We start from the raw sequence: 15,453 nt of genomic DNA, 5'->3' as shown, positions 1-15,453 counted from the left end.
TAACTGCCTAAAAGAATTTAACATAGAAGGCCTATCCCCAGGAAAAGCCATCACCATAGATAACTCTGGGTGTAATAGACTGGGAGGATCCTTGCTAAGCCCACTTTTATCAAAGTTCTCTCTCTCTCTTTCTCTCATACATTGTCTACAGATGGTCCAGCAAACATCTGTTATCAAATATTCGCTTTTCCACCTCTATGTAAATTGCCCTCTTCCCCTTTGAAGTCCCAAACTACTACCCCAAACATCCTCCTTTGTCTTTAGCTGAAGATGCTATTTAAGGTGGTGGCTTCTGCCATTTTGGTGAGTTAGTCAGTTTTGCTGGGTCTCTGCCATGTATATGTGTTACTAAACTTTGATTTTCTCCTGTTATTCTGTCTCATGTCTCTTTAATTCTTAGACCAGGCAGAAGGACCTAGAGGGTAGAGTAACAGTTCTTCCTCCGCTACACCACCATGCAAACTTTGAAAATATTCCAGTCAGAGGTTAACAGCTTAGCCCCCGTGGTCCTCGAAAATTGACATGCTCTGGACACACTGACTGCCCAGCAAGGAGCAGCTTGTGCAGTCATCAGTGAAAAATGCTGCTTTTATGTGAACCAAACAGGGCAAGTAGTATCTAACTCACATCTATTAAAAGAGAAGATTGACATTTTCCATCAGATGAATGAAGCTCACCCATTTTATTGGACTGACTTATTCCCAGGATTGAGGAACTGGTTTAACAGGGTGTGAGGAGGTGCTCTGATCCCTTCCTTTCTGCTTGTTCATCCTCATTCTAATCTGTGTTCTTTCCTCCCTTTGCAGACTTCTGACCACTCAGCTACTAAGTCGTTTTCTCTCTCCACAGTCACCAGGTCAGCTTTTAACATGTGAAACAACAGCAAACCTTCAGCAGAAGGAACTGATGGGTTCAGGACAGGCTGCCCCAAGATGTGCCACTCTGGTATGAGGATTATTTTGAGCTGAAGATAATCAAGGCTCGGAAGACTGGAAGAATATTTGACCTTCCGACAAACTGCCTAAAAGTATTGAAGCTAGAAGGACCTGTTCCAGGAAGGAAATTTTATCATAGATAATTCTAAGTGTGGTAGGCAGGAAGGCATCTAGCAAGGGCCACTTTATCAAAGGATCTCTTTCAGGTCCCATTGTCTATAGATGGGACAATGCAACCATTTATTTACCAAATACGAACTCTTTTCATCTTTCTGTAAGTTGCCTTCTCCCCCTTTCAAGTCTCAGAGCTCTGTCTTCCTCTGCTTAGTCCAGAAGGACATAAATACCTCATTTTGCCTAACTGTCTTTGGAATTCTTCATGCTTATGTGAATTCCCCAAGTACACATATTAAACTCTGTTTGATTTTCTCCTGCTAACCTGCCTTCTGTCATTTTTAATTCTTTGACCAGCCATGAGAACCAGAAGGGAAAAAGGGGGTTATTCTCTCTCTTCCCCTACACCTTCCATTTGTAAAAAATGCAATACCTGCAAAGCACAATACAATGAGATAGGCCTGTAAAACATGTTGTGACTCTGTTAAATTAACACTTGTTAAGTAGAAACCTAAGGGTATTGGATGGTGAGCCTCTGTTCAACAGAAGACCACACAGGAATTGAAATAGAGAAATCCGTTACTCACAGATCCTGGAAAAGGTCCACAGCACACCTTGAGAGGCCACACTGGGAGGTTCATGCAAAGAGCAGGGGAGGACCTGGGGCATACTCCTTTCATTGGGGTCCATAGGCAGAGTGCTTTGGTGATCCTGGGCTAAGTCTGGATTTGTCAATTCAAAGCAAGGAGGGGTTGTGGTAAGCTTTGCAGGAGTCTCATCTAAGGGGCACACAACAGGAAGGCCCTGGGAGGCCGGGAGAATGCTTCTCACAAGGGCAGTTGCAGGAGTCATATCAGGAACTTACATTTACTTGTGACTCTGTTACCCAGCCCACCAACCCCATAAGAGTTAATCACAACCCTGCTCAGAACGAGCCTGACATGATCCTTAGCTGACAGGAAACCAGAGAGAGTGGAAGGAGAAGATGGCTGAGACACATGGTCAAAACCAGTTAAAATCCGTTGAAGGCAACATGACAGTCTGACTTCACCTGACACAGACCCTGCAGCTGATTATATGCTCATTGTAATACATTATCATGCTACATGACACACCTACCCACAGATGACAGAAAATTCGAGATCAAATAAGTGAAGAAAAGGGGTGCACCCCATTTCCCAGAAAAGCCTGCCCAATTTCCCATATTGCTATGAATATTCCTCTTCTTCATTACCCCGACCCCTTATAATACCTGCTTAATCCCCCCCAGAGCTGAGAAGTTGTTCTGTGAACTTTGTTAATCCTTTTCCAGTCTTTGGCCATCGAATAAAGATTGTGCTATTGAATGCTCAGCTTCAGTTTTGTTTCAATTCTGCCATACTGAATAGGAAAGAACCCTCTGAGGAAGAGCTGGGGATTGTGGGTTCGAGTCCCACCCATGGACTCTTCGAGGTCCCCTCTGACTGTGGGTTCGCGTCCCACCAGAGGGAGGCTAAACTGATAACAACGTCTGCCAGTGGTTACCCAGGGCGTGCACTTTCAAGAGGGGCTAGACTCACTTCAAGAACCCTGCAGGGTGCTTGGCCAGAAAAAATGGATGCCGAGGCAGCAACACTATGGAGTAGTTGAGCTAAACTCTCAACAAACTTAGAAGAAGACGTACGAGTAAATCTTCATGACTGTGGATTAGCCAATGGTTTCTTTCTTTCTTCCTTTAGTTTTTATTTTTATTGAGGTAATATTGGTTTATAACACTGTACAGGTTTCCAGTGTACAATTCTAATTTGACATATGTATACACTACAGCATGCTCAACCACCAAAAGTGTACTTTCCTTCCGTCACCATATAATTGACCACCTTTACCCCTTTCATCTTCTCCCCACCAGTTTCTTTAAATATCACTCTGTAGGGGAGGATGACAATTCCTCTACCTACTCTATGTCCTTCTGGCTGGCCTAAGAATTAAATTGACATGAGACAGAATAACAGGAGAAAATCAAAGAAAGCTTTATAACATCTATACATGGGAGAAACCCAGGAAAACTGAGAAACTCACCAGAATGGCTGAGGTAGCCTCCTTCAACACCATCTTTAGCTAAAGACTAAGGCAGATGTTGGGGTTGGGAGGAGTTAGTTATGGAAGACTACCAGAAAAAGCAGTTTGAACAAGCGTAAGGTTATTACACAGATTTTAAGTCCTTGCTTTCTGCATTGATAGGAGTTTCTAGAGAAAAGATCATCCCCCCTCTTCCTGGTACAGAGAGGGAGACATCTTTACAAATGGAGATTTCCCTTACAAATGTAAATGTATCCTACAAAGGGTAACTTCTACTTGGTTTTCAGAGCTTCTTCCTGGTCTGCAGTTTCTTAAAAGTAACCAGCCCCAAATAATCCTCATGTCAAAGAGACATATTTTGGGGTAGCCACTTCTGATCCCCCACAACACCAAAAGTTCAAGCAACCTAAGAATAATATAGATAAATTGGACTTTATCAAAATTAAAAACTTGTGTGCTTCAAAGGATACCATTAAGAAAGTGAAGAGGGGCCAGCCTGGTGTAGTGGTTAAGCGTGTGCGCTCCACTGCGGCAGCCCAGGATTCGCGGGTTCGGATCCTGGACGCGCACCAACACGCACCGCTTGTTAAGCCATGCTGTGGCGGCGTCTCATATAAAGTGGAGGAAGATGGGCACCTGTGTTAGCCCAGGGCCAATCTCCCTCGGCAAAAAGAGGAGGATTGGCATTGGATGTTAGCTCAGGGCAGATCTACCTCACAAAAAAAAAAAAAGAAAAGAAAGTGAAAAGAGAATAATCCACAGATTGGGGGAAAATATTCGCAAATCATATATCTGATAAGGGGATTGTATCCAGAATATATAAAGTACTCTTACAACTCAGCAATAAAAGGATAAGTAGCCTAAATTAAAAATGGGCAAAGGATGTGAACAGACATTTCTACAAAGAAGATATACAAATGTCCAAAAACCACATGGAAAGATTCTTGACATCATTAGTCACTAGGGAAATGCAAATCAAAACCACAGTGTGATGCACCCCCCAAGACGGCTACAGTCAAAAGTCTTAGAAGAACAAGTGTTCAAGATGAAGTGGAGTGACTGGAACCCTCTCACACTGCTGGTGGGAATGTAAGATGGTGCAGCTGTTTTGGAAAACCACTGGGCAGCTCCTTAAAATGTTAACATGTAGTTACTGTATGATCTAGCCATTCCATCTCTAGGTATATGCCTAAGACATGAAAACATGTGTCAACACAAACACTTGTACATAGATTTTCACAGCAGCATTATTCATAAGAGCCGAAAGTAGAAGCAATCCAAATGTCCATCAACTCATGATGGAGAAATAAAATGTGAAATATCCATAGAATGGAATATTATTTGTCCATAAGAACGAAGTGGTGATACAACATGGACGAATCTTGACAACACTATGCTAATTGAAAGAAGCCAGTTACAAAAGAGCATATATTGTATGATTTCATTGATATGAAATGTCCAGAATAGGCAAATCCACAGAGACAGAGAGTAAATTGCCAGGGGACAGGAGGAGAGAGGAATGGGAAGTGACTGATAATGGGTACACCTTTTCTTTTGGGGGTGATGAAAATGTTCTGAAATTAGATAGTGGTGATGGTTGCAGAATTCTGTGGATATACTACAACCCACTGAAGCGTACATTCTCAGTTGGTGAATATTATGGTATGTGAATAAAGGTGTTATCAAAATAAAAGATAAAGCACCAAACTGTTTCCAAGAGAGAACTCCAGGGGCAGGAAGGGCTGAGTGCCCGACAGAGATGCAGCCTGGTGAACAGAGGGACAGAGTAAGAAGTCAGGAGACCAGTGTTTCCCCCGAGCTGGCCCCTTGTGCATTACCTGACTGAGGTCGTGAAATGTGAAACAAAACAGAGTCACATATGTCTAAGGGCTTTAAAATGGAGCTGCGAAGTCACGAAGGAAATGGGTCTCATGCACGTGCTCATCAGGCAGAACATGAACTTCTGAACTGAGTAATGCTGCAAGAAACCTGCAGCTCCTCACAGTGATGGACTGTTGCCTCCCTCTAGCTGGCCTCAGCAATCAATGATTTTTAGACAAGATTAGCTTTCTGCCCCCAAACCAAATTAACATTCTTTGTAATGTAAATCTCCCTTCTATGCCATTAAAAGCCCCTGAATTTCACTCCCTAGTGGGACACACTATTTGTGTTTCTACCTGAATCTGTGCTCCCTGAACTGCAATTCTCTGATCCACAAATAAATGCCTCTCTGCCTGTCATATTGACTCTTTATTTTTAGGTTAACATACGTGGTGTCAGAAAGCAGGACCTGAAGTGATCTCACCTTCATGGACTTGCCTCCTCTGGAACCGGGTACGGTAGCCACACGAGCCACCTGGGGCTCACAGTTTCCATGAATCACAGACTCTTCCAATTGTGGGTCCTCTCAGGTTCTGACCTCCCTCCATTTGGTCGAGGTCAGTGCCTTTTTTAGGGACCGGGGGATGACCATCCAGGAGATGATTCTCAGTCTAGTGTGGCGGCCATTGCCACAGGAGGGGATTCCTTCAGCAGGGGTTTTTCCTTGATTGGTGACCATGATCACTAAATTGAGGGATTTCTCTATTGTCATTCTGTAACCTCGGGCCCTCCAGGACCAGTTCAACTGACTCCATCTCTTATCAACAGAGTGATTAAGAACTGCCTTTCAGAAAATCTGCAAAGTCACATAGCCAGGGCATGCACAAAAGAAGAAATCGTGACCTGAAATGACCTCAGAACCAAAGACCCTCCCTCCCACAGAACCCCAGGACAGGGACACTTGACAGGACACTGGAACTTGACAGTCAGACTCTTATCAGAAGTGAGGGGTCCGTCATTCAGGAAGATCCGATGTTAAAATTCCTTCTCCACCTTATCAAAAATGTTTAGGACCCCATCATAAATGTTTAGAATCCCATCGTGAATGTTTAGAATGCTGTCATAACCATTTATAACTTTACCATAAATGCTTAAAGCCCACCAATGAAAACGCGTCCAGGGTTTCCAAGTGGCCGCCTGTTCTGCCTAACCTCTTACATTTCACCCCAAATCCTGAATCAGGGAGACAGATCTGAGGCGATATGGCCCGTCTCCTGGCAGATCCACCTCACAGAATAAAGCTGATCTCTTTTCCCAAAGGCTGATGCCATAATTAAATTGGCGTGTTTATGCACATTGGGCAGAGAACCCCAATTTTGTGTGGTAACAACTGGCGACCGAGAAGGGACAAAGGTCCTGTGACCACCTGCCCAAGGCTCAGGAACCTGCAGAGGGGTGTGGGGTCTTTTCATCAGCCCTACACAGCTGCCTAGACAACACCATCTAGAGGCTCAACTGATTGGATTCCTGTTTCCCGCTGCACTGCTCTAGGCCCAAGGCATTTTTCTTCCTTTGGGAGAAGAAACAGCTTCTGGATCAAGATGGCTCTGGGCTCTGGGTAAGTAACTTTAAGCAAGAAACTGCTGGGGCCAGCCCAGTGGCAGAGCGATTAAGTGTGCACGTTCCGCCTCGGTGGCCCAGGGTTCGCCAGTTCAGATCCTAGGCACGGACTTACTCATCGCGCATCAGGCCATGCTGAGGCGGCATCCCACATAGAAGAGCTACAACTCTACAACTAGGATATACAACTATGTACTGGGCCTTTGGGGAGGAAAAAGAAAAAAAGGAAGATTGGCAACAGATGTTAGCACAGGGCCAATCTTTCTCAAAAAAAACCCCCAGCTTTATTAAGAAAAAAAGAAAGAAAGCAACTGTTCCTTATCTCATCTCTTTGGTTTGATTTCCTGGAAATCTAAGTTTGGCTTGTATTCTGGGGACCCTGGTGGGCTGGACCTGAACCTACCTGAACCACCCAAGGTAATTAGAGGCAGGATAAAAGGCTCATCATGAAGTTGCTTCTGCATCTGAGCAAGTTGAGGCACTGGTTCCGAGTTGCCTCCGGCAATTTGATTTTGAGTAGCTCCAGGCTGTGGTTCTGAGCTACTCCTGGAAAACTAGCTAGTATTCTGGTCTGTGTTATATGTTGAACTGTATTGTGTGTTAATGTTTGTCTGAATTGAACTAGCTGTTTTGGGAACTGAGTTTCTCAGTAACTGTAACAAACTCTCTTTAGAGATTACCCTGTTTGTTGCGGCTACTTTGGGAAAAGCCCCCTAAAACGGGGCTAACAGTGCACAGCTGGCAAGATAACCTGTGATAACTTAAAATTACAGTAGCCTCTTTAGGCTCCTTTTGAGCTTTTAAACCGAGAAACAAGGAAATCTTTAAACAGTCAAGGGCTTCACCATTCGACCTCGAGGTTCCAGGAGCTGTAAATGTTTGCAGAGGACTGCAGAGTCTCACCAAGCTTGTTTTGTGTCCTGAGGGCAAGGCTTGATAATCACCAGGTTGGGGGGTCCCAAAATTACAGTGGGACAAAAATGCGATGGCACTTCATTTTGCAATCAGAGATGGCTGGACAGAAATGCAGGTTGCATTCCCGTGTGAGGCTAAGGGTCCTACCAAACTGCCGTCAGCCTCAGGGGAATTACATTGACCATTAGAAGGAAGCTTTGCCTGGGCCTTCGCTGTGAGGGTCTTGGTTTCAGGAACACCTGAAATTTTTACAATCTGGTTCTAGCTGCAGGATAAATACACTTTTAACCGGCTGTGTCTAAATTCTGAAACAATGGGAAATGCGAATTTGATTCCCACCTGTAGCCCTTAGGCTGCATTTTCCCAAATTGGGCAACTACTAGCTATGAGTACATGGTACAAACTACTGAATATTCTTTGGTTTATTAATCTTCTATTCCCAGAGATAGCCACTATTTTCCCTTGTCTCTGTCAATTTGTGTGGTTCCTCATAAAAAGAAAAAAACATAAGACACGATGCAGGCATCTCCACAAGCCTGTTGTCTGGGGAGCCCACAGTAAACTTCACTGTAAGGCCCATCTATGGAGTACGTGCATAAAGTGGAAGCTGCTGCTAAGGGCATCTTGGAAGCCAAAAAGGGCCACAAAATTGGTGGGCATGGGTCAAGAAGTTAAGAGTCATTAAGGCATTTGCCACCTCCAGAAGACTCCCATGATAGGATAACTTGGTCACAGATTGAGGTAGATGATGACAGGTCCCCCACCAACCTCAAGAAAATATCCACGCAATGATGAGGTACTCTGTATAGCACACACAGGCCCCAACCCTGCAGCACCTCCCCCCAGGTATTAATCTGGCTCCAAGAGACCCAAACCACAGCTAAAGCTCTTAATGTGTATATGAGATTTTTTTTTTCCTTTTGCCTTCTTCTATGTCTTGAAGAGCTTGGCTTTGTGACCTCTTTGCTCTCCATCATCTGGAGGATGCATGTGCTGATGTGTATCTTGGTGGCCAAAGCAGTAGACTGGGCCTCTGTGATGTGCTCTCTTTGTCCAGCTGTGTCAGCTCTCAGGGGAGTTTGTCAGTAGAGGTCCCAGGCCATCGGGGGACCTCAGTGGGGGACCTTAGTCATTGCAACCTTCATTGTTTGTTAGTGCACTACCACCTGTGTAGCAGAAGACTTTGCTTTCTTGGGCTATTTTTAGGATTGAACTTTCTGGATCTTCTGAGGGCTGCTTCTTTTGCACTCTCTTTTGGGGATGCCTCCTGCATCCATAGTTAAGCCATAAATGCTTACTGGTTTGAGTCGCTATTAAGATCCTACTCATCAAAGGTCAGAGGATGGATCCTTAAATTGGAAAAACTTCTAAATTGGAAAAATGTAGCTGAAAGGGTGGGTCGACATTTCCAGTTCTTTGGGGAACTGGAAACAACCATGTTTCTCTTGCACATCTCTGCAGGGCAGGAAGTATGTCTCCAGAAGGTGATTCAAAGTTCACTTGTCCTTTTTCCAATTCCAAAGCCTCCCTTGTTCCTCTCAACACGCTCATAAATATTGCGATGTTAGAAAATGATAAGGCAAATATGCTCTAGAAACTCCATCTTGGAGAAAACTTGAATGGTTTCTCTGTGCCTTAGTAATGTAGTTGGACAAGTAGATTAATCTCTAATGTCATTTGAGTTACAACTCAATTTCTGAAAAATCAAGAGCAACTGTCCTTAAAAAACTCCTTGCAAGACTGGAAATGCAGCTCTAGAGGCAGTTCAGGTTCCATTTCCCTTGTCTTAAAGAGCTTGCAAACTCCAGGAAGTATCTAGCCCATCACTACTTTGTAGGACTGAAAAAAAAAAAAGAAGAAAGAAAAGAAAACTAGCCATAAGAATGCCCTTGCCAAAAATCTAGCATCTTGAGTGTCTTCTCCACAAATATTAGTAAAACAGGCTTAAAACAAAATATGGATTCACAGCTAGGGAGCCTTGGATTACCGCATCTGATTCACGGCAATAATTTTAAAACAGTAGCTGTGCAGCCTCTGTGTATGTGTGTCTATATGTATGCTATATATGTGTGATATACTAACTTTGGATGCTATAGTTTCTAAAGAGCTGTACTCAATTGGCTTCAAGTAAGCGTTTATATAAATTACTTCTAAATGTAATAGAAACTAACCCAAATGTCTTTTTTTGTGTGTGTGAGGAAGATCAGCCCTGAGCTAACATCTGTGCTAATCCTTCTCTTTTTCCTGAGGAAGATCGGCTCTGAGCTAACATCTATTGCCAATCCTCCTCCTTTTTTTCCCCAAAAGCCCCAGTAGATAGTTGTATGTCATAGTTGCACATCCTTCTAGTTGCTGTATGTGGGACGTGGCCTCAGCATGGCTGGAGAAGCGGTGCATCGGTGTGTGCCCAGGATCCAAACCCGGGCTGCCAGTAGCGGAGCACGTGCACTTAACTTAACCGCTAAGCCACGGGGCCAGCCCAGGACACGTCCATTTTAATCAAACCAACCATCTTAAATAAGCTTTTAGTTACCAAAGATTAATTTATATCTTGTTAACTTGAAGGACATTTGGGCCGGCCCCATGGCTTAGCGGTTAAGTGCGCGTGCTCCGCTATTGGCGGCCCGTGTTCGGATCCTGGGCATGCACCGATGCACCGCTTCTCCGGCCATGGTGAGGCCATGTCCCACATACAGCAACTAGAAGGATGTGCAAGTTTGACATATAACTATCTACTGGGGCTTTGGGGAAAAAGAAGGAGGAGGATTGGCAATAGATGTTAGCTCAGAGCCGGTCTTCCTCAGCAAAAAGAGGAGGATTAGCATGGATGTTAGCTCAGGGGTGATCTTCCTCACAAAAAAAAAAAAAAAAAAAGGACATGTCCTCAGTTATCAGCATTGGATATGATGCGAACACGCCGCCTTTTTCCTATGTTTATTGGTCAAATATGCTGACATTATTTCTATTACAAAACTGGTTAGCAAAAACATTAACTTCAAATGATAGCTAATTTTGTCTAATGTATCATGAAGTTTTGTAGGCAATCTAAATATTGGGAATGAGTAAATAGATGTGAAAAAGATAAAAGTCTTGGGTGAACTTTTTATGTGTTATGGCACGTATATTTAAGAAACTTCCAAAATCTCTCCGGTAACTTGAAACTTTGAAGTTTTGCTAGCTGTAATTAAATGATAAAAACACATCATTGAATATCTCTGTCATTTTCAAATAAGATAAAATACTGAAACATTACTTCTAAACATGTCTAATAAGATAAAATACTGAAACATTACTTCTAAACATGTCTAAGTTTATCTACTTTTGGCTTCTTGTTACAAAGAAACAAAAAGATGTTTGGGTCTATTAGTAAACCTCTTGTATTTTATTAAAAATTGTACTATCTGAAGTAAGCCAGAAAGAGAAAGACAAACACTGTATGATCTCACTCATACGTAGAATATAAACCAACACATGGACAGAGAAAACTGTATTGTGGTTACCAGGGGCAATGGGGGTGGGCGGTGGGCACAAGGGCTGAAGGGAGACATATATATGGTGATGGACAAACAAAAATGTACAACGCAAAATTTCACAATGTTGTAAACTCTTAAAACATCAATAAAAAAATGGTACTATCAAGTAGCATGTATCTAGAAATTATGAAACGTGTTTAGAATGCTAATATAAAAGACAGTTCATAATTGCTTACTTTTTAGTTTCACTAAGGCCTGTAAGGGTTAAAAATTTTAATTAGTATACGTAATTAAAGCTACTAAAAATTAACAAGGAAAACACTTTTGTAGTCAAGGAAAGTAAGACGTATGTTTTCAGTAAAGAAGGTAAAGAATCAAAACATTTTTGTTTGTTTTGTTAAGAAAGATAAATTTGTACTAAAGTAATAGGAAGGAAAAAATGGAGGGCATGGGACAAATTCTGAATGTAAAAAGAAAGTTACAGAAGGTTTGTGGAAGAGGAACGCTAAACAAGAGTTTTATGCACGGTCAAGTTGGCTAAGACTAAAGTAAATCTAATTAAGTGAATGACTTTTAATGTCAAAAGTAAGCTGGTACAAACTGAGAATTTGGTTTTCTCTCTGTTAAAAGGATAATTTTCTTGAACTTTTAGTCTGCTCTTGATAAAGAGATTATGAAAGGTTTTTTGAGTACCCTACCAGAAAGGTATGGTTTTTATGTTTTATCAAAACAAATTTCCTATATAGTTTTTATCAGGTCTTTAATCACAGGTGCTGAGGTTTTTCTTATAGCTATTTAATGTTCTGCATTTGCCTGAAAATCTTACATTGTTGCCATGGTTAAATGGATAACTAAGCATTGTTTCATAGGGACCTATTATATTATGTGGGTAAATGGTATTGACAGAAGTGCTTTAAGGGGTCGGCCCAGTGGCATAGCGGTTAAGTGTGCACGCTCCGCCTTGGTGGCCCGGGGTTTGCAGGTTCGGATCCCGGGTGCGCACCAATGCACCGCTTGTCAAGCCATGCTGTGGCGGTGTCCCATATAAAGTAGAGGAAGATGGGCATGGATGTTAGCCCAAGGCCAGTCTTCCTCAGCAAAAAGAGGAGGATTGGCAGATGTTAGCTTAGGGCCGATCTTCCTCACACACACACAAAAAATTATAGAACATTCCTAAAATTCTGATCTGTCCTGGTTATCAGTCATACTTCTAGTTAGTACTTTAAAGTGTTGTATGTCACAAAAACAGCCAAACTTCTTTGTCAATTGCCATTTTAAAGTCTTTTGTCATTTACAGACAGTTTTGTTAAACTGTCTTTTTTTTGTAAAACTCTACTTTTGCAAATATGTTTCATTTTCAGAGAGATTCATGGAAAGGACTCTGACACTTACTCTAGAATACAGATTTCGGATAAACTATCAGATCATAAAACTGAACTGGGTAAGAAGTTACAGAACTCTAATGAAGAAACTGATGGCTTCACGAAACTGCTAACAGAAGACTAAGTTCAAGAGTTGATTACATGGAACAAAATAAACTAATGAGGATGATTAAAATTTTTATGACTTTTTGTTTGAAATACTGCTGATTTTTTAAATGTTTTGTTTTTTCAGAATTATGGAACGCTTTTTCTCTTTTCTCTCCAGCTAACTATGACTTATGGCAATTTGCTAAATTATACTTTTGCAAGCAGAATTGAAACATTGATCTGTTCACCAGAATGAGTACTCTTAGTGAGTCAATATTCTTATTTTCATGGCAATACAGTTATTTGCATAAGTTTAATAAAAATCTGTTCTCCTTATAACAGGACACAATTGGAAATATTGGCTATATTACCAAAGCTTTGACTGGAATGTCATATTTGAGAGAAAGACGCAGACTCAGATATGACAAGACAGCTTTTGAAGAATAAAGGTTGAAAGGCCAGACCAGTGGCCTAGTGGTTTGGTGCGTGCACTCTGCTTTGGCGGCCTGGGGTTTGCAGGTTCAGATCCTGGGTGCGCACCAACGCACCACTTGTCAAGCCATGCTGTGGCAGCATCCCATATAAAGTAGAGGAGGAAGGGCAAGATGTTAGCCCAGGGCCAATCTTCCTTGGTAAAAAGAGGAGGATTGGAATCGGATGTTAGCTCAGGGCTGATCTTCCTCACCAAAAAAAAAAAAAAAAGAATAAGGGTTGACTTTATGGAATAAAGCCACCTGGAAATACTGGCTTGGTACCTTGCCAGCCATTACAGGGTTCCCAGCAACCTTACCAGGTGAGTAAGGAAGGTCACTTCCTGGCAGGTACAAGTTACCTAGAATATTTTGGGGAACCTAAAGAAAAGAGAGGAATCCACCCAAATCTATAGGTATTGCAGGCAGAGTCCAATGACAAGTCCTAGGCTTGGTTTTCCTGGCCTCAAGAGGCCTTTAAAGTTCAACCTGTGATTCCTCATAAAAAGTTCCAGCAAAGCAGATTTGAAAGAGCCTATATAATCAATTGCTATTCTTGCTGTACTTATGTAAACAACTGAGTCAAGTTTATTGAAACTAAATTTATTTTGCCAACCGATGAGTCTTAATTGGCTATCTTTGATAAAAATGAGGGTGATTTTAGAGAGAAAAATCATATTGCATTAGAAACTAGTACACTTTCATGGATATTAAGTTCTAGTTCTGGTAATTGTCTTTGAGCTTTTGTTTTATATCTGTTAACTGGACTGGATCCTGAATTCTTCTAGTCTCCTGAAATATCTGGCTACAAATCTCCAAACTAATATTTTCTATTTCTTTTCCATCGTTTTCATTTGGAATCACTGAGAACTGAACCTGCCCTTTTTCCTGAAGCCCTGCAAACTGAAGCTTGAAAATTTGATATAAACTTAAGAGAGATTCATGTCTGTTGCTGTGTAGGCCACTCAGAAAGATACCTGAACACCTGATGACATCATCGGAGATGTTTCAAACAGTAAAAGATGCTTTAACTCTGATATCTAGAAATCCTTTGACTAGCTGCTCCCTGGGCTCAGAAACTGGACTATAACTTGCTGCCACCATTAACCTTTTCTTTTTGTTTCTTTAGAAATGCTTCTTATTAAATACTTGATTCCTGGTTACTTGTTTACACAATATAGGACTAAGTTTGGGAGCGTGCCTGCATCACCACCTTACTAAGAGACTGGCTCAATGAGATGGAACAACCTACACCACTTATCAGCAGGAAGATATAGCAGTCGTCACCCTAAGTCCCTCAAAATTGAGGAGTGAACAACAAAAAGGGGAGATTTGAAACTGTGGGCCCTCCAGGACCAGTACAACTGACTCCATCTCTTATCAACAGAGTGATTAAGAATTACCTTTCAAAAAATGTGCAAAGTCACACAGCCGGGGCATGTGCAAAAGAAGAAACTGTGACCTGAAACAACATCGGAACCAAAGATCTTCCTTCTCACAGAACCCAAGGACAGGGACGCGACCAGAAATTGAAAGACTCTTTTCAGATGTGAAGGGTCCCTCATTCAGGAAGATCTGGTGTTAAAATTCCTTCCCCATCTCATCAAAAATGTTTAGAACTCCATTATAAATGTTTACAACCTCATCATAAATGTTCAGAATCCTGTCATAAATGTTTAAAACTTTACCATAAATGCTTGAAGCCCACCAAGCAAAATCTGTTCTGCCAGTCTTTCTGTATGGCAGCCTGTTCTCCCTAGCCTCTTAAATTTCACCCCAAATCCTGAATCAGGCAGACAGATCTGAGGACACACACCCCGTTTCCCTGCAGATTGATCTCACAGAATAAAGCTGATCTCTTTTCCAAAAGGCTGATGCCATAATTAATTGGCTTGTTGATGTGCATCGGGCAGAGAACCCAAACTTTGTGTGGTAACAATTCTGTCTGTGCACTTTTCTTTCCCATGAGACTTTCATCTTCAAAATTTCCTGAGAAGATTCTCCCTCATACACTCCAGCTGGTTTTGTGTATAAAAACTATGGTCCCTTCTCTTGTAAATTTCTATCTCAATGGACCAAAATTACTAAAGATGATTTAAAATCACAATGGCCAGCAGACAGAACATTTTAATTAGATGACTTAAAAGGTGCACTTAAATGCAAAGGCTTCAAAATTCTAAAATAGCTTCATTGAAAGTTTTATTGCAAAGAGCTAATGAAAACTTAAAGCTATAAAAGGGGCCTAAAAGACTATACAACCATAAACAGAAGCCCACCAAGTTAGTGGCCTTACTGACCCCCTCATATCCCCTCTCATAGGAGAACCCCCAGATAGGCCTCTTCTAGAGTTGATGAGACTCAAATGGTTTTCCAGGTAAACTGCTATGTTATTTCCTCAAACAGCCTAGAGGAAACTAAAATTAGAATTAATGGGGTTATTCAATACTGCCAGAAATATTTACTGTTTGTCCTGGCTGAAACCTAACAAGATATTTAGAAGAACTTTTTTTTTTCAGTAGCTCTGTGGTCAAAAATTGGCCAAATTAAAAGCTGATATTCAGAGCCTGATAGGAATATT

The 15,453-nt window shown here is 41.7% G+C and overlaps 1 protein-coding gene across 6 annotated transcripts in view; it reads right to left on the bottom strand.

Moving 5' to 3' along the window:
* The window catches only part of LOC101392859 (cationic amino acid transporter 4-like), a 51,428-nt gene that overhangs the window by 22,884 nt on the left and 13,091 nt on the right, over nt 1–15,453 (bottom strand). The window contains exon 1 of one of the 6 annotated variants that reach the window (XM_087423890.1): nt 5,413–9,610. The exons of the other annotated variants lie outside the window; for them this stretch is intronic. The gene's annotated coding sequence lies outside the window, so the exon portion shown is untranslated. Of the gene's footprint in view, nt 1–5,412; nt 9,611–15,453 lie in introns of those variants that run through there. 6 annotated transcript variants of the gene reach the window in all.

This window comes from Ceratotherium simum, chromosome 35, assembly GCF_057802395.1.
Source record: "Ceratotherium simum simum isolate JZ-2026a chromosome 35, ASM5780239v1, whole genome shotgun sequence".
In the NCBI taxonomy this organism is placed as follows: domain Eukaryota; kingdom Metazoa; phylum Chordata; class Mammalia; order Perissodactyla; family Rhinocerotidae; genus Ceratotherium; species Ceratotherium simum.
This window is presented reverse-complemented; position numbering and strand designations above follow the sequence as displayed.